This window comes from Adiantum capillus-veneris, chromosome 11 (genome assembly GCF_014529385.1).
Source record: "Adiantum capillus-veneris isolate H3 chromosome 11, ASM1452938v2, whole genome shotgun sequence".
Taxonomy (NCBI): Eukaryota; Viridiplantae; Streptophyta; class Polypodiopsida; order Polypodiales; family Pteridaceae; genus Adiantum; species Adiantum capillus-veneris.
In genome coordinates this window covers 67,112,610-67,123,295 of record NC_140941.1, presented here as the reverse complement: position 1 = coordinate 67,123,295, position 10,686 = coordinate 67,112,610, and the positions used below count along the sequence as shown (strand labels likewise).

At 39.8% G+C, this 10,686-nt stretch overlaps 1 pseudogene; it reads right to left on the bottom strand.

Moving 5' to 3' along the window:
- Positions 1-8,419: 8,419 nt before the first annotated feature.
- Positions 8,420-9,282, bottom strand: LOC147447385 (peptide methionine sulfoxide reductase pseudogene; annotated as a pseudogene).
- Positions 9,283-10,686: the final 1,404 nt, after the last annotated feature.

Genomic DNA, 10,686 nt, shown 5'->3' with positions numbered 1-10,686 from the left:
AGAATACATTACCCTTGAGATAAATAATAAGATGAGATAGAAAGCTTATTTTTATACTTACATATGCATATGTACATTATAGGAAATATAATTATGTATCTAAAAAAAAATACAAGATAGATTTTGTAGCATGCGTTCCCACTATGTACGTGTCACAGCACGACATCCACCCCCTCTAAACCTGCACATCCTCCGGTATGTGCCACATTGTCTCTTTGTAAGATTGTACATCTTCCTTGTCTTCTTCTTCAGTGGATGATTCCAGGGCTTCATGTTCACTTTGATCTTCACCTGTGTTTCTCTCTTCTTCCTCATCCATATCTTCGAGATCATTGTCTCCTCTTCTCTTAAACATTTTAATCCTTTTTCCTGCAATGGGAATCTTTACTTCTGTACCATCTAGTTCAGACAAGCTGTAAGTAGCATTTTCATGCACATGCTTTACAACATACGGTCCAAACCATCTTTTTGAGAACTTACGCATGACTGTATGCTGGTTATCAAGGCTACTATCATACACTAAAACCCAGTCACCTTTGTCAATTGCTTTGCTCCTGAGTCGATGTCGCTTATCAAAATAGTCCTTGTTTTTCAACCTTGCATTTTTGAGTCGTTCTTTTGCAGCTTCAATGTCTCCAGGTCTTCTCTTTAGCTGCCTTATACGCAGTGCAAGGAGATCTTCCCTACTAAGCCCCTCTTGCCAAGGTAGTACATTCCATGTAGGAATTGTATCTTCAATCGGCATCACTGGCTTTTGACCATACATTAGCTCCGCAGGCATGTAGCCAGTTACTGAGCTATGTGTTGTACAATCAGCCCATAAAGCATATGGTAACAGTTTTGGCCACTCACCAATTCTTCCTTCGCAAGCCTTGGCCAAAGCTTTGATGATAGGAGGATGCCCTCTTTCACTCTTTCCATTGCCTTCAGGGTTGTAAGCTGTAGTAAGAGAAAGCTTGATCCCTAATCTAGAAAAGAACTCCCTTGCTTCTTCGGCATCCAGTTCACCTCGATCTGCAATGATTTTTCCCACACAACCATAACGGCAAATCACCTCATCAAGAAGGAATTTGCACACAGCTTCTGTGGTCTTAGCTCTTAATGCTCTTCCTTCAACCTGGTTAGTTAGGTCCTCTCGTGCAAGAACCAAGTATCTCATCTGCCAGAGTCCTAAAGGCATCGTGACTAGATCCACAACCCATTTATAGTGCATGGCTAGTGGATATGTAGGGTGCAATCCATCACGATGTCGAACATTTGAATACATTTGACAAGTTACACATGACTCTACAAACTGAGATACATCTTTATACATACCCTTCCACCAGTATTTTTCTTTCAACTTGGAGAAGGTTGCCCACACACCCCTGTGTCCAGCCCATAGACTCTCATGAAACTCTTGCATGAGCTTTACTTGAGTCTCTTTTTTACATATAACCCGTTGTGGTGTAGCACCCTTTTGTTTAGGATGCTTCCACAAGTAACCATCCCTTAAAAAGTACCCATATGCTTTCCTGCGTATTCTCTTGAATTCTTGTTCAGACCAATCATCCTGTTTTGTTAGAGTACTCAAGTACCTTCCAATAGAAAGCCAATCACCTTCATAAAGATCTTTCAAGAACAATTCAAGTGAATTAGTCATGCAGACATTGTTACCTTTGACATGAGAGATAGAATAGAATTTTGTGCCTACATCATCTCCCTCATCAATCATTTGTGACTCATCTTCATACCTTGCCCTTGATAGCATATCTGCCACTGTATTGTCTTTACCTGCAATGTGCTTAAACTCGGGATCTAAGGACTTAATGTAGGCAATCCACCGCAACATAGCAATGTCTGGTGTTGAGCAGCTTGTAATCATCCCAAGAAGTGGTAGACAATCTATTTCTACAACCACACATGCACCAATTAGGTACTCTTTCCCACTTTTCAAGGCTGTAACCATACCCCATAACTCTCTCTTTATCTGTGGATAGTTTCTTTGGCGAGCACTTAGTACCTTTGCTCCAAATCTTACCACATACCTGTGTCCTTCTTTGTCATCTTGCCCTATTGCCCATCCAATCCCTGTAGGACTGGTATCTACTGTCACAATCACTGGCCTTTGACACTCATAGTCTACCTTTCTTAAAGTCGTTGCTGACTGGAGTAACTCCTTTAGCTTTTTCATGGATTTTACATGTGCTTCTGTCCATTTAAACTTTTGATTCTTTCTAAGCAGCTGATAAAGAGGATCAGCTACATGTGCATAATGTGGAATCCAAATAACATAGAAGACACATGCTCCCAGAAACCTTCTAACCTCAGTGATGCTAGTGCATGTTTCTTTCATTCTTTGGATGGCATCTACCTTTGATGGACAAGGTTTCCTACATATGGCCCGCACATGTACCCCACAATGAGCACTTCTTTGACACCAAACATAGACTTTTTCCCTGACAATGTAAGATTCACTTCTTCCAACCTAGACAAAATTTTATCACAATCATTTATGTGATTTACCACAAACCTGCGACATCCCTTGAGATCCAAAGCTTCATCTTTGTCATTTTCTTCACATCCTTTGATAGGCAAATCATCAATGAAAGGCATTGTGATTTGAGGAATAAAGTCACGTAAGACCTTATTCATCCCATTCATCATATGTGCAACCGAGTTGGTTGCTCCCTGTGGCAAGGTACACATCCTTACCAAACCCAAAGGTGTCCTCATGGTTGTCAAGTCTCTGCTTTCGATTGCAAGCTGAAATTGATCATACCCTGAGTAGAGATCCCCCATTGAGTAGATTGCCCTCCCTGCAAACGCCTCTGCAAATTCATCCACAATTGGACCTGTTCCTACATTTCTAATTGTAACCTTGTTCACTGGTTGCATATCTTGGATGAAGCGTAGAGAACCATTCTTCTTTGGAACTGTGAACCACCTGTTTGAGTATGGAGCACAAGAAGGCTCCAAGATTCCCATTTTGATTTTCTCATTCAGTAGCTCTACCAACTTTGGCAAATGAGCCTTTGGAACCGGAATAGGCCGCAGATTCCAAGGCACATGAGGTATTGTGAAAATTACCATAGGAGCTACAATATAAGGATCAACACATCCTATCTCATGTGGCTCAAATGCAAAAGCCTTACCATGCTTTGAAAGCATTTCTTTGAAGCACTTTGTCTCCTCCTGTGTTAGAAACTCCTCGCAACCAATCTGCAACTCTTGAAAAGACTCCTTTGTGAAGGTATGCCCGATCTTTTTAGGATTCCGCAAACTTGGTTGTAAAGAAGCCTGTTCAATCTTTTCCCTGTTGTTGGGTGGTAAGGGTGAAGCTACTGGTTTCACCTTCTTTGCTACACTCTTGTATTTAGTTTCAACATGGACTTCTGGGCCTACTGTTTGGCTTTCTTTAAAGGCTTCTATTACTTGATACATTTCCATAGAGCAAACTTCCACAACTTCATTTTCAAGATGCAAACTAGACCTCATTATAGCATCAAGCTCACCCATAGTATCTACAAAAGAAACTTGTTCACACAAACCCAAAACATTTTCAGTAGGCTCTAGCAACCCACTCTTTTTCATGCACATTTGTACATTATGCACATATTGCTTATCACATCTCTTCAAATCTTCAAGTTTTGTAAAACATACTGATCCATTCTTTGTTACCAAGGAGCTCTTTGAAAATGCTTCACCTATTTTTGGATCAGGCGAGACCCTTTTTCTTTCTGTACCACTGCAATCCCGCTTTACAATGGTACTTGGCCAAAACCCATCATTTCTCTATGATCATGAAACTCTTTGCTCACCTTTGGTAGAGGGTGTTCTCTGAGGTTGTCACGATTTCTTTCATGGTTTACACAAACTGTGAGAAATTGGACAACACGTTTACCATCTTTGCTACGTATCCTAGCATATGCTGAACCATCGTCCATTACCTTTGTTTCCATTCGAACTCCCACAATGTAGGGCTGTCCAAGGATGAGATGATATGAAGATGTATCCTGTACAAAGAAGTTTTGGTCAATCTTTACATCACCTATTGTCACCTTCACACCTGGACATGCTGCATACAATTCACCGGATGAATTGTTTGCCACTTTTACCATCCAACCATGATCTGTGTCCATTGGCCATTTGCACTTGTTGTAGAGACTCTTTGACATTATGTTTATTTCTGAACCATGGTCAATCAAGGCAACAAATGGCTCTTCAAGATCACCTACCTTGACCAAAGTTTCTGTAGTAGCCCTTGCCCAATGACTTCGTGAATAGTAACTCCTAGGAATATCTTCAACTTCTTCATCATCATTTGAGAAATGCACTTGCTTCACTCTCCCACTAGATTGGTAGCATCCTACCACAGCTCCATCATTCTCCTTATTTTGCAGTTGCATCCCTTGTGTCTTTGAGGTTTCCCCTTCAACCTGTGGACGAGAAACTTCAGCAAGGGTTTGCCTCTTTCTCTTGATGATGTCAATGATCTCCTCATGGAATTCACGCTTTGCAATGCCAAGAACTTCTCCCAAAGTAAACTCAATCTTGCTATTCAAGATCCTTTCCTCCAAGACTTTCTTTAAATCTGTAGCAACCTCAATATCAGATTGTAGTTTATAAGTTGGGCCTTTTGTCTTACCTTTCGTTGGCTCTTTCTTCTTTCCTGTTGTAGACTCCTCCATGAGTACTTTAGGTGGAGATGCTCCTTGTGTTGAGGGTGTTTGAGAAGGCATTGAGTCGCTTCTTCCCCCACTTCTAGAAGCTCTTTTTGATGGTCCTTCATCAGCATTCTCACGTCTGCGCTTCTCTTCTACAATTGCCTCATTTTGTTGGCATTTTGTAATGTAGGCATGCACTGACAATGAGTCCACTGGATCATTCCATCCCGTTTCTAGACGTATGCAATCACCTGCTTCATGTAGAATCTCTTTTGTAAGATTTCCCTTTTTAGCTAATTGCATGACATTTGGCCAAATTTGACCATGATGGTCACTCACCTCTTCATCACAAAAATGTTCAATTTTTACTCCATAAGTAGCTGCCTCAACTGAAGAGGTGGCATGCTTGGTTGCCATATCTTCAACTAAGGTTTGCATTCCCCCCTTCCCAAAGTTAGTTCTCAAGGGTAGACCTGTCTCTCTTAAGTGGATTTTACCATCCTTAAAAAAGACAACATCTTTTGACAAAGCATCACTAAAATCATCACAATCCCTTCTTACATGGTTTGTACTATCACACCAAATACATCTATTAACAAACCCTTCTTTGGGTTGTTGTCTTTGCCTATGAAGTGGCCCTGATGGTTGGCCTTTTTCTTCAAGATTTGCAAACTTCACCTTCAAGTCACGCATTCCCTTCACAAGCTCATCTAGCATGGACTCATCAAACTTAGGAGCGATAAAAGTAGGCTTTACCATTTTGTCAGAAGTTGAGGTGGAAGGACTTGTAGTGTTTACTACCATCTTGTCCCTTCTTCTTTGTCGTTTGGCAAGCAGTGAGACAGCACCTTCAACCTCATTCCAGTCGGTCTTTAGTCCTTGCTCAGCATCTTTATCTTCAAGAAGAAGCTCCAAATTTTCTTGAAACTCTTTACCTGCAGCTTGTAAGAAAAGATCTTTCTTCTCTGCATCTAGTGTGGCCCTTTCTGTCCTAGTGAGTTGTGCATAGCGCCGCTCAAATTCCCTAAGTAGCTCTGTTATTGATAGTCCTTGCTTTGGCTTGACTACCCATTCTAAGAATGTCCTTTTGGTCACTCTCTCCGAGTCCTCCATGAAATATTCCTCCTTTAAAGCTACTTTGAGTTCTTCCCAATTTCTCCCATGCCCATTTTTAATTGCTCTAACATGCTCCCTAATTTTTGGAGCAACAACTAGCTCAAAGCTTTGAATCATCTCACCTTCTGACACGCGATGCAGCTCCATCTCCTTCACATACTCGCGTAAGTACTTGGTTACATCTTTGCCATTGAACTGATCCATTCTGTTGACGACCGCTTGTATGGACTTTGTTGCTGAAATCTCCCTTCTTTCAGTAGCATGTTGTTGTTGCATGAACATTGCAAATGCTCGAAACATTTGCATTGTTGCTGGGTCAAAATGCATACCCTGTTGCTCAACATGATCACCCATGGTTACCCACAAACTCTCACCCTAGCAGTTTCACGTCGGGTTCACCAAAAATATGTCGAGAAATTTGCGATCTTGCCAGGAAAGCACCGGGCTTATGGCTGTGAGAGTTTGTGAGAGAGCTCAACAAAAACTATATGAAGGAGTTAAACCATAGATGCCATGAAGACTAGGGTTTTGAAAGAAGTGCAATCAAAGAAGACTCACTCTTTCTCTCTTGCACTCACACACACACAAAGAAAGAACGCAAAAGAGAATGTCAAAACAATACGAATATGAAAACATCAAGGCTATGGTCATATCGTATCATGGGTAATATGAAAGGGTTAATGGATGAGTTAATGGCATTCAATCTTAGCTGACCAAATAGGCTACGAATTGTTCTTTGGAATTGTAGTTTTGTGCTTACCATAATATATATATTTTGCCTAGTGATTGGGATTAATTGTGTGTACAAATCCTCTTGGTTCATAGCAAGATAACTACGCTTACATCAAAAGAAAAATTATAGTCTATGAGAGGTAGTATGATGGGATCCGGTGATAGAAGTATTTCATTGAGCCTTTCAGGGCCGAAGAGAAACACTATACGTTGTTGAAAGTGTATTTTACAGCTAATCCATACGTTAATTCTAATAGATCGTACAGAGTGAAAGCGATAGAAATGATCATCATGTGGGTTATTCATCTAGGATAGTATGTGAGAAATGTAGATACGAGAGAAGTGAAGAGATGAGAAGTTTCCCTCCCAAGCCCTATTCTTGCCCGTAGGCAATAAGGATACTGCGGGGAGAGATGTACCTGTAGCAAAGAGAACCTAGAGAGGATGAATTACTAAGAATGAGAGAGATAGGTTTGGTTAAGGAGATGAGATTAGATACATATATATATGTTGGATTAGAGATGAAAATGAAAACAACAAGAAATCAAGAAAACATCAATGTAGAACACATCTTACTTGAAACCCTTCGGCACCATTATTGATGGGAGAGAGAAGAAGAGGGGAGAATTCAACGTTGATTGATACGCCAAGTACAACACCTTCTTTGATTAGAGTTGATCCTCCAAGGATGGCGTACAAGAATGGCTAGTTTTCCTCTAGGAGAAAGTGTAGGCTTGGGCTTATGTTAATGGGGCTAAGTACAATTAGGCATTACTACTCACTCCCTCAAGAATTCCTCTCATCAATGGCTTGAATGCTTGAGTTCCTTCCAAGGAAGAAGAGGTTCCCTTTTATAGGTGAAGGGAACCCACAAGGGTTTACACAAGAAGAGAGGAGCCAGTGTGAACAGGAATTGGAAAAGTTGGAAATGAGCTGTCCCTGCATGATGTGGGCAGACTGGGGTCCAGTATTTTGATCATATCTCCTCAACCGTAGCTCCAAATAAAAAAGTAAAAATATGGGCAGAAACTTCAGCTCATTAGCTACGATTTTCATTTTAAAATCATTCTCCAATTCGGATTGGAACCTTGTGTAAAAAATTCATCAAAATAGGGTCCATTTCTGGCAGCAAAAGTCTTCATGTGGTCCCCTTAGCCTAGACTTTCATTTGATTCCAAAGGACACCTCATGCCATATGAAATCATGACATTGCTCCTTGACAAAGTTTTGTAATCATGCTTGCAATAATGCATTAAAATAAGTGTATCTTTGAAATCATGCCACCTAGTGTCCCACTAGGATTTGATTCTCTCCTAGTAGCTATTTAAAAAGAAATATAAGAAAAGTATAAAAAATACATAGAATATATATATATTGGAGTTTACCCTAGATATAGGATCTAGCTAGGGTGTGAGATGATAATGAAATAGTAGAAATAAAGAATCAATGCTTTTTTGCCCCAAGTTAAAGAGGCGGAGCTATTGACACTTTTCCCATAGTATTTTTTTGATGGTAAAGTAAGAATACATTACCCTTGAGATAAATAATAAGATGAGATAGAAAGCTTATTTTTATACTTACATATGCATATGTACATTATAGGAAATATAATTATGTATCTAAAAAAAAATACAAGATAGATTTTGTAGCATGCGTTCCCACTATGTACGTGTGACAGCACGACAACGTGTGTGGTATATTCACCTCTACCCCCTCAATTTCTAAGAAATTTCCAAGAAATCTCTCTCTCTCTCTCTCTCTCCTTTTTTTAGTTGAAACCCTATACTGCTTTTGGCATGATGATCCAAATTTTGCTTTACAGATTGTGTATTATTGTGTACAAAACTAGGGGACTAATCCATGGCCTTGTTTGGTCTAAGCAAGCTTTAAACCACCACATATGGTTGAAGATTACCATAAGATACTCAGTCGTAACAATGGATGAGGTCATTGCAACCTTTCTTTGTTGATTGTTTAAATCCAAGCACCCCCCTTTCGTCATATATTGCTAGTGGTATTCTTTAGCCCTATAAAACTTTTTGGCAGGTAAGATTTTTGTGACGATCGTTTTGTTCAACTTGTGTTGAACAAAAAGATGGACTTGATGTTTCTTCATGGACTTGATAGTTGCCTTGCATGATCTAGGGTGTAATAATATGTGTTTGATCCGTACTAAGTGCCCACATCATTTCCATGCCGGTTTAGGGTGGTCGAGTCATGGAGAGCCCAGAAGCAAGAAAGCAAACCATTCTAGGAGCATTGTTTTGGATCAAATTGAACGTGAATAGCTTCAAAATGGCCCAAGACACCAACGTAGATATCATTATAAGAGAGTTTATGAAGATGACTTTGTGTATATCCAACTTTTATCCTTGTTACCCTAGGTACGCTTTGGAAGGCAAGCTCAACTCCCCAAAAACAGCCGCAGCAAGTTGTTAACCCATAGACAACTAGCTAGTGGACATCATCTACTCCTTCATAAATGTTTTGGAGGCTAGAAAGTTGGTCTTCCATGATAGTGGGCAGCCATCAAAAATCTCTTGGTGGATGACGGCATCGACCTTTAGTACGGCTGGTGGTCGGAGCTGCCAACGAGAACTAGTTCAAGAAGTTATTCACGAACTAGGGTAATAATTTCAACCTCATGCTGGCCCTTTAACAATTGGACCCTCTCCAAGAACTTTTCCAATGTCTTCTTCACCCCCGAGCACCACACCACCTTCATCAACTCCCTCTCTGCCATGCTCGCCAAATTGAGCAAGCTGCTAGAAATAATGACAACCGTCATCTTAAAGGGTGTCGTGATGCACTACAACACACAATAGAAGAGCTCTCTCTCTCTCTCTCTCTCTCTCTCTCTCTCTCTCTCTCTCTCTCACACACACACACACACACACACATGTAGAGGTGCTTGAGCGAGAGCCGGTTTCTTAATGTAGGCAATATTTCCCTTACTTCACTCCACTGTAAAGAGTCAAGAGTATGCTCTTTGACCTGAAGATCTGCTTCCCATTTGAGTAGTGCATCTTGCTTTGCAAGAAGTTCCTCCCTTTGCTTAAGCTCTTTTTCCTTTTGGAGGAATGTATCATAAGAGAAAGAAATGGGTTGCTTGGATGTTAATGCCATGGCTGAGAGATCTTCGTAATCTGATTCAAATGAAGAAGAAGATCCTCTTCCTAGTGGTAGATCATAGACATAATTAGCTTTGACTTTTCCACTTGCAAGATTACTGATAAAACTTCCATCAAAGAAAGGTTTACTTTCTTTATCTTCATTTATTAGTCAGGGCTGGAATTACCATTCTTTTTTAAGCTAGTGCATTAACTTATTCTGCTTCTTTAAGAGCTGCTTTAGCTGGTTGTGAAAGATTGATATTTCAGATCTGTCTTTCTTACCTGATTTAGCAAACATCAAAGTAGAACTGAAATCACTTCATCCTTCAATCCTGTTTCCTCGTGAAGAATAGTTATCTCTTTGAGATTTTTCCCATCTATGAGGATTGAAGGGTATTGGCATGAAATATTCTATAGTTATGTGTAATACTAAAAATCCTGAGATCTCATTGGAGAAAAGCTCTAAATAGTTATAATAATATTCTAGGATTATATTCTTGAATGCCATTGATTTTTTCTTTTTGGGCCATTCAGAAGCCCAATGACCTGTTTTGTGACAGATGAAGCATTTGTTATCAATTTTAGAAGAAGTGGACTTTCGTTTCTTGAAAAGGCCATATTTAGGTTTTTTTCTAAACTTCTTCTCCTTGGGTTCTTTCTTTCTATCCTTGCAGGCACATTTCTTCTTTGAATCAGCACAGTGAAAGTTTTTGCTATAGTAGTCCTGCTTGCAAAACTTCTTTGAAGGTTTAGATTTTTTCAATGCTTTCTGTGCTTGCTTCTGGATGGAAAGTTCCTGTATTACTATTTGGAGAGCTTTACTGATGCCACCTAGTGTTGCTGATTGAAGAACAAGATTTTGATTTTCTAATTTCTCCAAAAGTAGCTTTGTTATTACTTTTGCCAATTTGTGGATGAATTTTGCTTTAAGTTCTCCATAATGATATTTACCAACTTTTCTCAAATTGAAGAGAAATTACATATATTTGCTTCATGAAAAGCTTGAAGGGCTAGGTTTGATTCATCTTCCTGATGTCCAATGAACTCCTTGTAGATTCCTTCAATTAATACAAGCATTG